Here is a 13,562-nt window from a genome sequence, read left to right on the forward strand (position 1 = left end):
CTTTATTAAGATATATTCTTAATATTAACATGTCATCGTTCACGTATTTTGCATACTCGTGCAATATCAAGTCTAGATGCAATCATCCATATCCATTAGTCTTACTATTGTACCACCTTTACCAATAATCTAAAATTATCCACTTATCACTTATTTCTTTAGACCTTAAGCATTCAAGTTCAATCAACATCATCTTATTTCCCTATCATGCACTTTCTCATAGCAATGACCAGTTCGATTGGTCATGAAGCATTCATCATACACACATGTTATACACCAATCATGCATTTTCAATGAGCATATTCACATCATAAGCATTAGTACATAGTATGGATAAATAAGCTTACAAGCCATAACCATTATAAGCCACATCTCATGGCTATATACAATGAATGAATATAAGCCATACATTTTGCTAATCATAACGACATTCTATCATAAAACTAAGTCCCTATACATGCCACTCACTTGAAATCGCTACTATATATATCAATACTCCAAAGATGATGTCTCGATAGTGTGATGCTGCCTCTGACGATCTCCAACCCCGAGCCGACTTGACAACACTAAAAGAAATGGAAATGAGGGAGTAAGCTTTAAGCTTAGTAAGCTCGTATGAAAAATAATAAACAATATATTAAAATGCTATTTTTCAATTCCTCTCTATTTATTCAAAGTCCAATTAAGCTGTTTTCTCGAGTCACAGTCACTAAATTATTTATATCTAAAGATACGAGACTCCAAATTTAGAAAGGGTAATTTTTCCAGAAACTAAACTCACATAACTTCTTACCATAAAATATCAAAATTTTTGGTCTAGCCAATAAGTACAGTTTATTATTCAAAGTCTCCCCTGTTTTGCTATTTGACAGCTTTGACCTTTCTTCACTAACATTCATTTATCTCATAGTACGGGATTCGAATGATGATTTTGTCTATTTCCCTTGAAAATATACTCATTAAGGATTTTAATCATGTAATTTATAACCCATGATTACTTTCATAAAAGTTTTAATGATTTTCCATAGTTAAGACAGGGGAGCCCGAACTCACTCTAACTCTGTCTCACAAGAATTCAAATATCTCATAGTATTAAATTCTTTTGCTTATATCGTTTCTTCTATGTAAAGCTAGACTCAATAAGCTTTCATTTCATATTGAATTCAGCCTTTAATTCGACTTCCACAATTTTTGGTGGATTTTCAAAGTCGGACTATTCCTGTTGTCCAAATAGTTTTAGAGCAACAAAATGGTAATCATCATAAGATTGCCATAAAAATTATTCTTATATGTATCACTCATTTATTTGCATTCTTACCACAAGTCCACTTCACTTCCCATGTCCAACACATGTTCGTTGGCTTCGAATATGTACCTATGCTATCTCTTAGCACCACCACTCATCCAAACGTGATAATCATATTCATTATAATAGTATCTTATAACATAAATGAGTTTGTCATGGCAAAAACCCTTTTTATTCATTTCTCATATTAATCCCATTGAATTTTCTCAAAAATTTCGATGGATATCCCATGTACCATCAAATCGTACAAGTGATCATTTCAAGTACACACTCCTGCGAACCTCACATCTTACGACGAGATTACCAGTCTAGGCTAAATCCCTTATAACGACATGTGCTCTAATGAGCTCGTATCTGAATTACCAGTCCAGGCTAAATTCAGATCCTAAATTGAATTACCCATCCGGGCTAAATCCACTACCACACATATTCTTTGGGAGGCTCGATCACTAAAGGAACACCAGTCTGGGCTAGATCCTTTTTACTGTCAATTCATTTCAAGAAATCCATCAGATATCCTATTTCATTCAACTGAGATTTTTCTTTCTCTTATTATCAATCATGTCAATGTTTCATAAATTTTCATACATTGAGCATTCAAATCATATCCTTGTCAAGAGCGTACATTTATCATATAATTATCATTTGAGCAATTAACATACCTCACACATTGTATTTACTTACAAATGGACTTACCTTCCTTTCACTCTTTCACAAGTTATCCAACTTAATAAAACATCATGTTATATCAAATTCTCAATATATTCAGCTATTATATAGCAAGCCATCAACGATTGAACCATCAAACATTTCATGTGCTACTAAACATATATCATTGTTCTCACAAATTTTATTTACCATTCTTTCATCACTTTTCAATATATATTAAATCATGCCATTCGTGCAATAATAGTATAGAATTTTCAATTCAAATATAGCATTTCAATAATATTGACACACGAACTTATCTCGGCACCAAAATAGCAAAAAGGAACCTAACCGTCGATTTTCCATTTTTCACCCGATCTAGGCCCAATCCTCGTTTTCCTTGATCTATTATATCATATTTAGTCTAATTATTAGTCACATTATTTAATGTGATCCAAAAATCATATTTTGGTGAAATTATGTTTTTGCCCTTAAACTTTGTCAAAATCACACTTTTACCCCTAGGCTCGTAAAGTGATTTTGATTCAATTTTCTCACTCTATAGGCCTAGCCGAACCATTTTTATAACTATAGAAAACTACAATTCTCATCAAACATCCTTTTATGCCATTTTTAAAACTTTTACAAAATGGTCCTTCGGACGTTTTCTTCGAAAATCGCTTAGTAAAAGTTGTTTATTTAGCACCCAACACTCGTTTTCCACCATTAGACATCAAAATGCGTGCATGTCACACATGGTTCAAATTTTAAACATGAACCCTAGCTCAAATTAATGGTAGAAATAGGTAAATCAAGTTACCGGGTCTTCAAAAATGTAAAGAACATTAAAAACAGGGCTTGGGATCACTTACAAATGAGCTTGGAAGCTTTGAACCAAACCCTAGCCATGGTGTCCACGCAAGTTTCGGCTGAATGGAGAAGATGATGGCCAATTTTGGTTTATTTTCCCTTTTTAATTATTTTAATTATTAGATTACCAAATGCCCCTAACTTAAAAATATTTTATTACACCCATTTCATGTCTATTTTTGTCCATCACTAACTAATGGTCTAATTTCCATATAAGAACCTTTAATTTAAAAACTCATAACAATTTAACCCTTTTAACATGTGGAACTCAACTTTTACACTTTTTACAATTTAGTCCTTTTGACTAAATTGAGTGCCCAAACGTCAAACTTTTCGAACGAAATTTTCACGAAACCATCCCGTAAAATTGTAGACCATAAATATATAATAAAAATGAATTTTATTATGTCAGATTTGTGGTACCAAAACCATCGTTCCGACTAGGCCCAAAATCCGGATGTTACAATTCAAACCCAAGCCACAACATATTGTGGAAATGCCTCAAGAGTTGAAAATTGAGTCAACCAAGGTTGAACGGTCAGATAATGTCAAAAGATAACCTAGGGACCCTTTGAAATAGTCCAAATTGGATTCAAACTTTTCCAAATAATAGTCATTATCGATTCCTATTAATTGGAATCTCATCGTTGGTTTCTGTAACACCCTATAGCCGGCCTGGACACCAAGCCGAATATCGAGATGCCACACCATTGGCTCACATCGATTGATTTCATTGTAATTATCAAAATTAAATACATGCAGTTTCGTTTTACTTTAAGTACTCTAGCATTTATGATAATATCAAGTCATACAAACTTAGTTTAGCGTTTAATCGTATTAACATATGAAAAATAAACATAAAATGTACATATCTCAAGCATCGAGACCATTTAGCAAATTTTCCCAAAAATGTTACGTAGGTATCGATATCGTGTCTATGGTATCGATATTTCCTTTAAATGGTATCGAAACCACCTGAAAAATTGATACCAAACTAGCATTCTATTTCTCGCCAAATTTCAAAATATCAGAAAATATCGGTACCTTTCGCTAGGTCTCAATAATTACACCCTGAGTATCGATACTCGGGCTAAGGTATCGATACTAAATTAGTATTCTGACTCCCTGCACTTTCAAAAATATAGAGGTATCGTTTTAAAAGCCCTAATATTGACACCTCTGCTTAGATTACAAAAATTCAATACGTAAGACCATTTAAGTCATTCAAGCTTAATCCATAAACATCACGTTTCATTCACCTAGTCATATAAGCATCAAAATGTCTAAAACAATAGCCCAAATACCATATCTAAGTCCACATGCTTCCAAACATACATAATAAGAAAATAATCCCAAATACGTCTTAACAACCAAATATAAAATGTCCACCACATTGCCTTTTTATTCCCTAGAACTAAAATAAGCAAAACACCTACTATAATGAATAAAGAATGGCTTAGATCGATCCCTCGATGGCCACGCCGCTCACACCGGGAACGCAACTACTTTACAAAGGATAAAATGGAGAGGGTGAGCTTAACAAGCTCAGTGAATGCTTAGAACAACCACTACGCAAACAAGTCATCACGCATCAACCAAACAATATATAACATATTCTCAAAATGTCATTAACTAAGTGTCATAATTCACATATTTAGTCATATTCCATTCATTCTTTTACACCTTATTTATACAAACGTTTAGGCATACATATATCAATATTTTGACACATATCAATCACATATAAGCATATATAGTTACATATAATCACATTTAGTCATTGTGTATGAGAATTTGGCTCTTGAGTTTATGAAACATAAAAGGACTCTATCACCACTCATCGGATACAAAGATATCCAATACACCACACATAGACTCGAAGAGTCAAAAACATCCCATAAGCAAAGCATATAGTTAACACTGTCAAACACACCACACATACATATCCCAGTGAATGGAGCTTGGCTCACATTCCTTTACTTCTCCAAAAATGTCCTTAGGCCTCAGTGCCCCATATATCACAACACAAGTAAGTGAGTACTCACAATCCTATAGCATGCCAACTATATCCAACAGTTTCATCAAATCAAAAGGCCAAAATATTCATATTGTCATCAAATATTACTTACTGATTATCTGTACGTATTCACTGCATAATCATATCATTAGCACATTATACACACTGTCACATGGCATGAATAACATACCCTCATATTTACCATCACAATAGTCATCACAACATGTTCATTTTCATCACATCATAATTCACTTTATCACAATTCACAAACATATTTATCACATATTTAGCATAGGTAAAAGAAAACTTACACTTGGAAATTAGAGGAGGGGTTCAGGCTACCTGTAAGTTCCCAAAATACACAACCAATCATCTACAAGTAGCGATTCTAAAACACTCACCGAAATATTCGCTTTTGCTGAAAAAACGAAAGCTTAAACAGGCTTTCCTTTGCCTTTATCTCTACTTGTTGAAGGTCCTGTTGACACCAACACTTCAACAAGACAAACCATACATATATTCAGTCAACAATCAGTCAATAACTCACCCCAAACAATCACAAACACAAGCCTAAGCTACAATCTTTTCTAACCAAAACCTTTAGCACAATAAACTTCAAATTCGAATAACTTAGTCTACGCTTAGTCTTTTCGCATGAAACAAATTCCATTCATCTACATATTTATCTATGACTAATTCCAACCTTTTAACTTCACAAAACTATGCGTTTTAAGGTATTGAAAATTTTCGACAAGTTTTGGCCATTATAATAAAAATTCATTAAAACCCTAGAAATCCTTGATGAAACTTTAAAGTTACTTTAGAAAGCTTATAATTAGGTTAAAAATATTTGAAAAACACTTTAAAACCAAGTTTTTATCCACAAACTCAAAATTCACCATTAAAGACTCAATTTTCGGCTTTAATCAAAACTTGCGACTTAACAACTAAAAATTTAGTTTCAAAGATCCAATAACATTAAAAACTAATGAGAATGTGAATGGTTACCTTTAATGAGAGGAATAACGAGTTTTTGATGCAAATATGGAAAACCCACAAGTGGAGAAGATGATGAAATTGGTGAGATTTTTGGGTATTTTTCTGAAGATTTTAAGAGTTTTAATGCTTGGAAATGAAAGAAATTCAAAGTATTATAGTTTGGGAGTAAAAAATCAATTAACAGAGTGAGGAATAGTAAGGGATGGCAATACTAAGAAGGTGGGAAGAAGCATTGGTGAATATAATTGGGAATGGGGGTTTATGAGGTTGATTTTGAGAAATTGGTTTAATTCTTCATAAAGACTCACAGCTTTGACCCTTTTACAAATCAGTCCATTTTCTAAAATTAAAGACATTTAAAACTCATTTCCAAAAATTGATTTAACTTTACGAAAACCATTGTCTAAAATATTATCGAGTGACAACCTTACAAAATTTCGAGCTCATATAGGCCAAAATTCCTAAAATACCTATAAAACTCCAAGGCCTAATTTGGGATGTGACAGTTTCCACAACACACACACCTTGTGGAACAAGGTGTTGTATCCAATTTTCCTTCCTAACAACTTAACTACTAGTGTCTTCAACATACTTTCTTCAATAAGTCCATAAACCCTATCTGAAAACTCAATTGAATACGCTCTATCAACAACGCCTTTCCTCACATCATTCTCTCAAAGAACAAAATCATCCACTTCCCACTCATCATCCATGGTGTTATTCATGGAACCTGTATTCTGAACAACATCCCTAAACGATAATGATTTGTATGTCCCTTCACCCAGGGTTTCCAAATCTCCTCATTCATCCGGTGGCTCCTCCTCTTAATGCCTAACTTTCTTCGTAACCCTACCAGACACAATTTATGTTTGTTCACTCATGTTCAATACACTCTATTGTATTCTATATTCTTTTAAATTTTAAACATTATGTTAATCTATATTTACGAAGCTGTGTTATTAAATGTTAATATTGAAACATAATTTTAATTTTGAAATATTTATTTTTAAAATAAAAATTTACCTTGAAATTTAATGTTTTTAATTACTAGACTATTTGTTAAATATTGAAACTATTTATACATATTTTATTTTTCACTAGCAATGTACCAAATCAATATATTTAACATTTATTTTAATTATTAGCATATCTAATTATTATTATCATTGTAATTTTATATTAGGAAATTATAGAATACAACATATATTAATTTTGTTATTATTATAAAGTCGAGCACTTTAAGTTTAAAAACTAATTTCATGAAAATTTTTACTAATCTATTTTATGAATATTACATTGATACATATGATTGATCCATGCATGGCACGTTCACTAAAAAAATTACATTTACTAACAAAACCTTATACTGATGGACAAAGACAGTCAAGATAGGTTAGTTTTACTGATGAAACATATAAACAATCAGTATAAGGCTAAACTATACTAATGGGCACATAAACCATCAGAATAAAATTCAATATATTAACAGTTTTTTAAAATCTGTCTATAAAAATTGACTTTGCACTAACGGAGTTTAGGTGTCCGTCTGTATAGTGTCAACATAAATTAAGGGTCCATTTGATTGCCAGTAAAATGTTTTCCGTAAAATGATTTCTGGAAAATGTTTTACTTTTCTGTAAAATGATTTACCAGAAAATATTTTCTGGTGTTTGATTGAATCTGTGTAAAATATTTTCTGCTGTTTGGCAGATTTCCTGAAAATATTTTCCGGAAAATTTTTTTTTACATATATTAATATATATTAATAATTTTTTATATTTTAAATTATTTTTACATATATTGCAATGATTTATTTATAATAATACTCAATTATTAAGCTACAACATTAATCGTTAAATTGAAAAAAACTAATATCAAATAAATTATTTGTAATTGTGTTAAAAAAACAAGTATTGAATAATTATAAATTGTTTCGAAACCACAATGAGTACTAGAAATTAATAATATTATCCAAATACATAATTAGTAGTACACCACATAGTAACAACATTGTCCAAGTGCATAATATACCTTAAAAAGGAACATGCTTCGAAAGTAGCATCTAAATTTGAACTACTGTGAATTGTTAAACACAGGTCCAAAGTCGTAACAAACTACTTCATTGTCTCACCATAAGACCCAAGTCATTTTCATTGTCTATTACACAAGAACCACTTATTGGTGTAGCACACGTATTTTCCGGGGAATGATGAAGGTCCAATGGGTAAGTGTAGTTTTGCTGCGAAACAAGACTGCCATCGGGTGAAAAACTGGCTGTCGAAGAAGAATTCTGCATACTGGACGATGAATCAAGGGTGCAGTATCGCTCCAGGTTAGGAACTGAATGTTGCACACTATTGCTGCCATCATCAGAACCTGACTAGTATGGCTCTAAACTCTGGTTGGGAGGCCAACAATAGGACTCCAGCTCTTGCACGGGCCAATCAATGCACTTGCCTGTAATTTTATGTTTCTAAGACGTTTGCATTGCAGAAGTTTCTTTTATTTAATTCTATGAGTCAAAAGACAACAACGGAGCACTGCAAAACCTTTCTGCGTATTTAACCGATAGCACTGTTATTATGAATAAGTTAAATCACCCAACAATTTCCAACAACTGCTGCTTGGCACGAATAATACATCAAAGAGAAGAATCGGATGAATTCTGCATAGAAGGTCAACAAAAGGCATTAGCTATATTTTATGATGGAGAAATCAAGTAACGCCAGCTTTTCTTTTATATCAGATGAAATCAAACAAGAAAAAAGATGCACCAAATGGAAAGGAAAAGGAGTTCAAATCTTCTTAATCCTACATGTGTTAATAACCTAACACGTCTGCCATGCATAAGATGGACACCAGTACAAGTTTTCAGCCCCTAGAGTAAAAATATAGATGGATTTCATGCGTAACATAGCTGGCTAAGAAGATTGTATGAATGAAATAGTAGGCAGGTAGGATGATGCAAGATATATAAAAAATTTTTATTTCAATCTTCAGGTAAAACATGTTTCATAAACAAATATCAGCAAGGAATTAACATGAAAAAGGTTTATATAGGAACTTGAAAGGGAAAGAAAAAGTAGCTCATTCATTAAAAGGACAGAAAGCATCTAATAGATTCATGCAGCTAAAGCTTTTACAGTAAAACAAAGAAAAAAATTACAAAATCAAACCAGCGCTATGCTGCTAACATAGAACTAAAAGTTGTAAGTGAAATTAAAAGAACATGAAGTTTTTCTGCAATGAAACAAAACAAACATTCATTATTTAATATGAAACTATGAAATTGTTTTATATTTCCCTAAAAGAGTGAAGATTTCAAGGATAAAAACATAAAAAGGCAGGGTTTAAAGAAGAAAAGACAATTACTTTCGAACATGCATGAACATAAAGATTATACCTTTACAACAACATACATGTTATCTCAAAGAAAACTTGGTACTAAAAATTCAGCTAAAAAAACTCATTTCAGACCTCAAATGCATTCAATTTGCATCATATATAAGAAGAAAAATAAATACCGAGAAACAAAGCAACAAACCATGAAACTCGGTGACTTGGGAAAACAAAATCACCCCCAAAACCAGAAAAAAACTTTAACAAAGACCCTAGTTAATTTTAAGTAATAAAAGAAATGGATTGAATACTGATATCCCATACCTTATTTTGATTCCACTTCTAAACTAAAAGTTTTGGTGCTAAGTTGTGAGAATAACACTTCATCATCCATTGACACCTGAGCGACAGGAACATCAACACCACCGCTCTCTTCCTCATTCGCCATTGAATTCTCCAAGCTATCCAAATCATCGTCATCTTTGTTAGCCACATAAATTTTGTACCTTTCACTAACCCTGTGACAGGCCAAAATTGACCCTAGTCGGGAAGTGGTTTCGGGACCACAAAATCGAGTCATAAAAATAATTGATTTCTATATTCTATGCTTATTATGTGTGTACATGAGTATGTGGAAGTTTCATTCTCCAATTTTGCCAATTGCATGAGAAATTATTAAATAGGGATTGATATGAGACATGGTGAAAATATGATAGGCTAATTTAAAATGGTCTATTAATGGATGTTGTGAAAATGATGGGTTTGCATGTCAAATTACCCAAAATTTGAGCTAGTGGTTGGCCATGCTATGGGTGGAAACATGTTGGGAACATGTTGGCCTAGTGAGGTATGTAGGAAAAAAAATAAAATAAGGGGCATGGGCATAAAATAATGAAAAGGAGTATGATGAATACAAAAAAAAATGTGTGTAGTTGTTCCCCCCCCCATTGCAGTGAGCTAAAGAAAAGAAAGGAGAAAATTTTTGTTCATCCTTTCTCATCTTCATTTAGCCGAAACTAGAAAGAAAAAAACAAAGAAAAAAAATGCTCATCCTTTGGTTCATCCTTGGCCAAAAATTTTAAGGAGGAAGGAAGAAGAAAGGTTGAAGAGGTTCGGCCATGCATGTAGCTAGGCTAAGGTATGTTTGATGATGTTCCATGAGATGCATGCATGTTTTAGTTGTTAGCTTGAGTTCTACCTAGCCCATGGTCTAAATCTTGCTATGTGATGGAAATGACACTCGGCCATGGATGCATCATTCTTGGTTGATGTTTGATGTTGTGGTGATGAGGCATGAGGATGAGTTAAGATTCGGCCTAGGTGGAGTTTGTGTTAATGCCATTGCATGCTAAATATGAAGCTTGTTAATGATGCATGTGATGGTGGCTTGATGATTCTTGAACCTCCTTTTAGCATTTTTGAGTGAGCACATATGTGCATTGGTTGCTAAATGGAGAAGAATCGGCTAGCAAGTTGTGTGCTAAGGCCGAATATAACTTTTGCATGTTAATGAGCAATGCATGTGTTAAATTGATGGAAAGGGAGAGGATGCTTTACTAGAATGTATATGTGTGTATTAGCCAAGTTTTGAACTTGAAACAAAAGGGTGTTTAGTCAATACAAGTGACCATACTTGTAGAATGTATTAAGTGTTGAAATCGGCCCCAAAATAGACATGCATATTCGGCCAAGGGGGAAAAATTAGCTAAAATGTTGAGTTTGATTCATGATTCCGTACATATGTGACTTTAATGTCTAATGTATAAATATGGGCTAAGTGCCTTGTGTTCCTCTTTTCGATGCTCAAATGATTAAATCAATTTATTTGTTTCATTAAGCTCAAGAGCAAAGGGGAACTAAATCCGATAAAGGGAAGGAAAAAGTGGTCGAATAGCTATCGGAATCGTTCGACAACACCCGAGGTAAGTTCTTGAGTAAGAGAGCTTAAATTATGATGTGATTAGATCATGTTTTAAGCAAATTAAAATCATGCTCTTTGTGTGGCTATTGAGCCGAATTTGCAAGAATGATAAATGTCATGTGTTTGAGTTTTGCTAACGAAAATGAAATACGAATGGGCCATCATTTATTGTTAAATGTGCATGGTTATTTGAATGATGTCCGGGCTAAGTCCCGAAGGCTTGTGCTAAGTGACAATATCCGGACTAAGATCCGAAGGCATTTGTGCGAGATACTAATTCCGGGCTAAGCCCGAAGGCATTTGTGCGAGATACTAATTCCGGGCTAAGCCTGAAGGCATTTGTACGAGATACTAATTCCGGGCTAAGCCCGAAGGCATTTGTGCGAGTTACTAAATCCGGGTTAAGTCCCGAAGGCATTTGTGCGAATTACTATAACCGGGCTATGTCCCGAAGGCATTTGAACGAGGAGCTATATCCGGTTAAATTCCGAAGGTACGTGATTTGGGAATGAATGAACTTGCTGTAAAATTCCAGTTAATACTCTCGAAACATCCCAACATTGAGGTATGTTTCGTATGTGCTTGAATTTAGTTGAGCCCTTACAAATAAGTATTCGCTCAGTTGATAAACGAGCTACCGGCCTTTGGCTGAGTTGATCTTTTGTGTATGTACATAAGGGTTGATAATGTGAAGCAAGTACGATATCGTAAATTTGTGCATATGAAATTATCCGTTTAGCTATATGAATGCTATACTTTTGTTGTGCTGGAATTCCTTGCTCAAAACTTACTAAGCATAAATTGCTTACTCCGTTTCATTGCTCCTCTGTTTTATAGATTTGGTTCTCCAGCTATCGGACTCGGGATCTTGAAGTCAAAGTCGCCCACACTATCAAAGCCCCCCTTTTGGTACAATTTTGGTTGAACTTCGAAATGGCATGTATAGGACTACCCGTTTGTTGTGGGTCGTGGACCCTTTGGACTTGTATAAATTTTGGATAGCCATGCGAAAATGGCTTATATGTGTTTGAGTATAATGTTATAATCATTTGGTGTGGATATGCTTGACAAGGATTGGCCACGGGGATGGTTAATCACTTTCATAAATTGTGCTATTTATGCAAAAAGGGCTAGTTGAATCATGGAAACCATGAATAGGTAAAGTCTACCTTAAAGGCAGATGCTGACAGCAGCAGTGATGTAGATTTGGAAATCACTAAAATAGTAGGAATGGAATTAAATAGTGAATAAATTATGTAAACAAACCTTGATGAATTTACTTTCATAGGAAAGTAACGAAACAATCATACGGACAGTATGTTAAGAGATATTCAGGTTCTCGTGAGACAGGGCCAGAACGGTTTCTGGATTCCTGTTCCGACTTTGGAATTCATTATAAATTAACCAGAGATAATTAGGAGTCATACATATATGTATAGATTCCTCTCTGAGTTTAGTTCTATAGAAACAAACGGCATCAGTATTGGAGCCCTGTACAAGGAGATATCCAAGTCGTAATGCGCAAAGGTCAGGGTAGTCGATCCCTGTAACATGGGAGACTTTGACTAATAAACTGTACTAATGGCCAGACCAAAATTCTAGAAAAAAATATGTAGATGGGCATATGAGTCTAGTTTCAGGGAAAAATCACGAAACTGATTTCGAGTTGTGAAACTCAAGATATGATTTTTAAAGCGACTAGTACGCAGATTGGCAGTGTCTGGGAAATATTTTTATAGGGGTTTAAAGTCTGTTAACACCTCGTGTTCGACTCGGTGTCGGTCTCGGGTTCGGGGTGTTACATTTGATTGTATCAGAGCTACGGTTTATCGATTTAGACTACGTAATGCGTTGGGTCTAGCTATACATGCATTTTATGTGATTACTTGATGTGTGTGATTTCTGACATTGTAATGTGTTTTTATAGTAATGGATCCGATCCCAACGAGAGTAGCTGATGATCTTGAGGTGTAGCGCCTGCTCCCGCACAAGGGACAGCGCCGGCGGACTCTCAACCTAATGCTAGTAACCGAATGATGAAGCTAGACAAGCTTTCTATAGCGTGATGAATGATTGGTTCAACCAATACATTCGAACTAATACGGTTGTCCCACAACCTCCATTCCCAACTAATACCACCCCGCACCTACAATACCTCCGGTAACTGACCAAATAAGGTCAAATAAGCCCCAATTGACAGAATCCGAAAACATGGGGCTACTGAATTTAAAGCTACGGATAGCGACGATGCCGAGCAGCTGAATTTTGGTTGGACAACACTATCCGGGTACTCGATGAGCTATCTTGTACACCCGATGAATGCCTAAAGTGTACTATCTCCTTGCTACGTGATTCTGCCTATTATTGGTGGAGTACTCTGACTTCTGTTGTGCCCCGAGAGCAAGTAACTTGGGAGTTTTCCAAACTGAGTTTCGGAAAAAGTATATCAGTCAGAGATTTGT

General features: G+C 34.3%; 1 long non-coding RNA gene across 1 annotated transcript; it reads right to left on the reverse strand.

Annotated features, from left to right (window-relative positions):
• Positions 1-7,802: 7,802 nt before the first annotated feature.
• LOC121211332 (uncharacterized) lies at positions 7,803-9,692 on the reverse strand. The gene is made up of 2 exons (XR_005906645.1): positions 9,504-9,692; positions 7,803-8,505 (listed from the first exon to the last, which is right to left on the reverse strand). It is a non-coding gene; the product is annotated as an uncharacterized lncRNA (long non-coding RNA).
• Between the last annotated feature and the right edge of the window lie 3,870 nt (positions 9,693-13,562).

This window comes from Gossypium hirsutum, chromosome A12, assembly GCF_007990345.1.
Source record: "Gossypium hirsutum isolate 1008001.06 chromosome A12, Gossypium_hirsutum_v2.1, whole genome shotgun sequence".
In the NCBI taxonomy this organism is placed as follows: domain Eukaryota; kingdom Viridiplantae; phylum Streptophyta; class Magnoliopsida; order Malvales; family Malvaceae; genus Gossypium; species Gossypium hirsutum.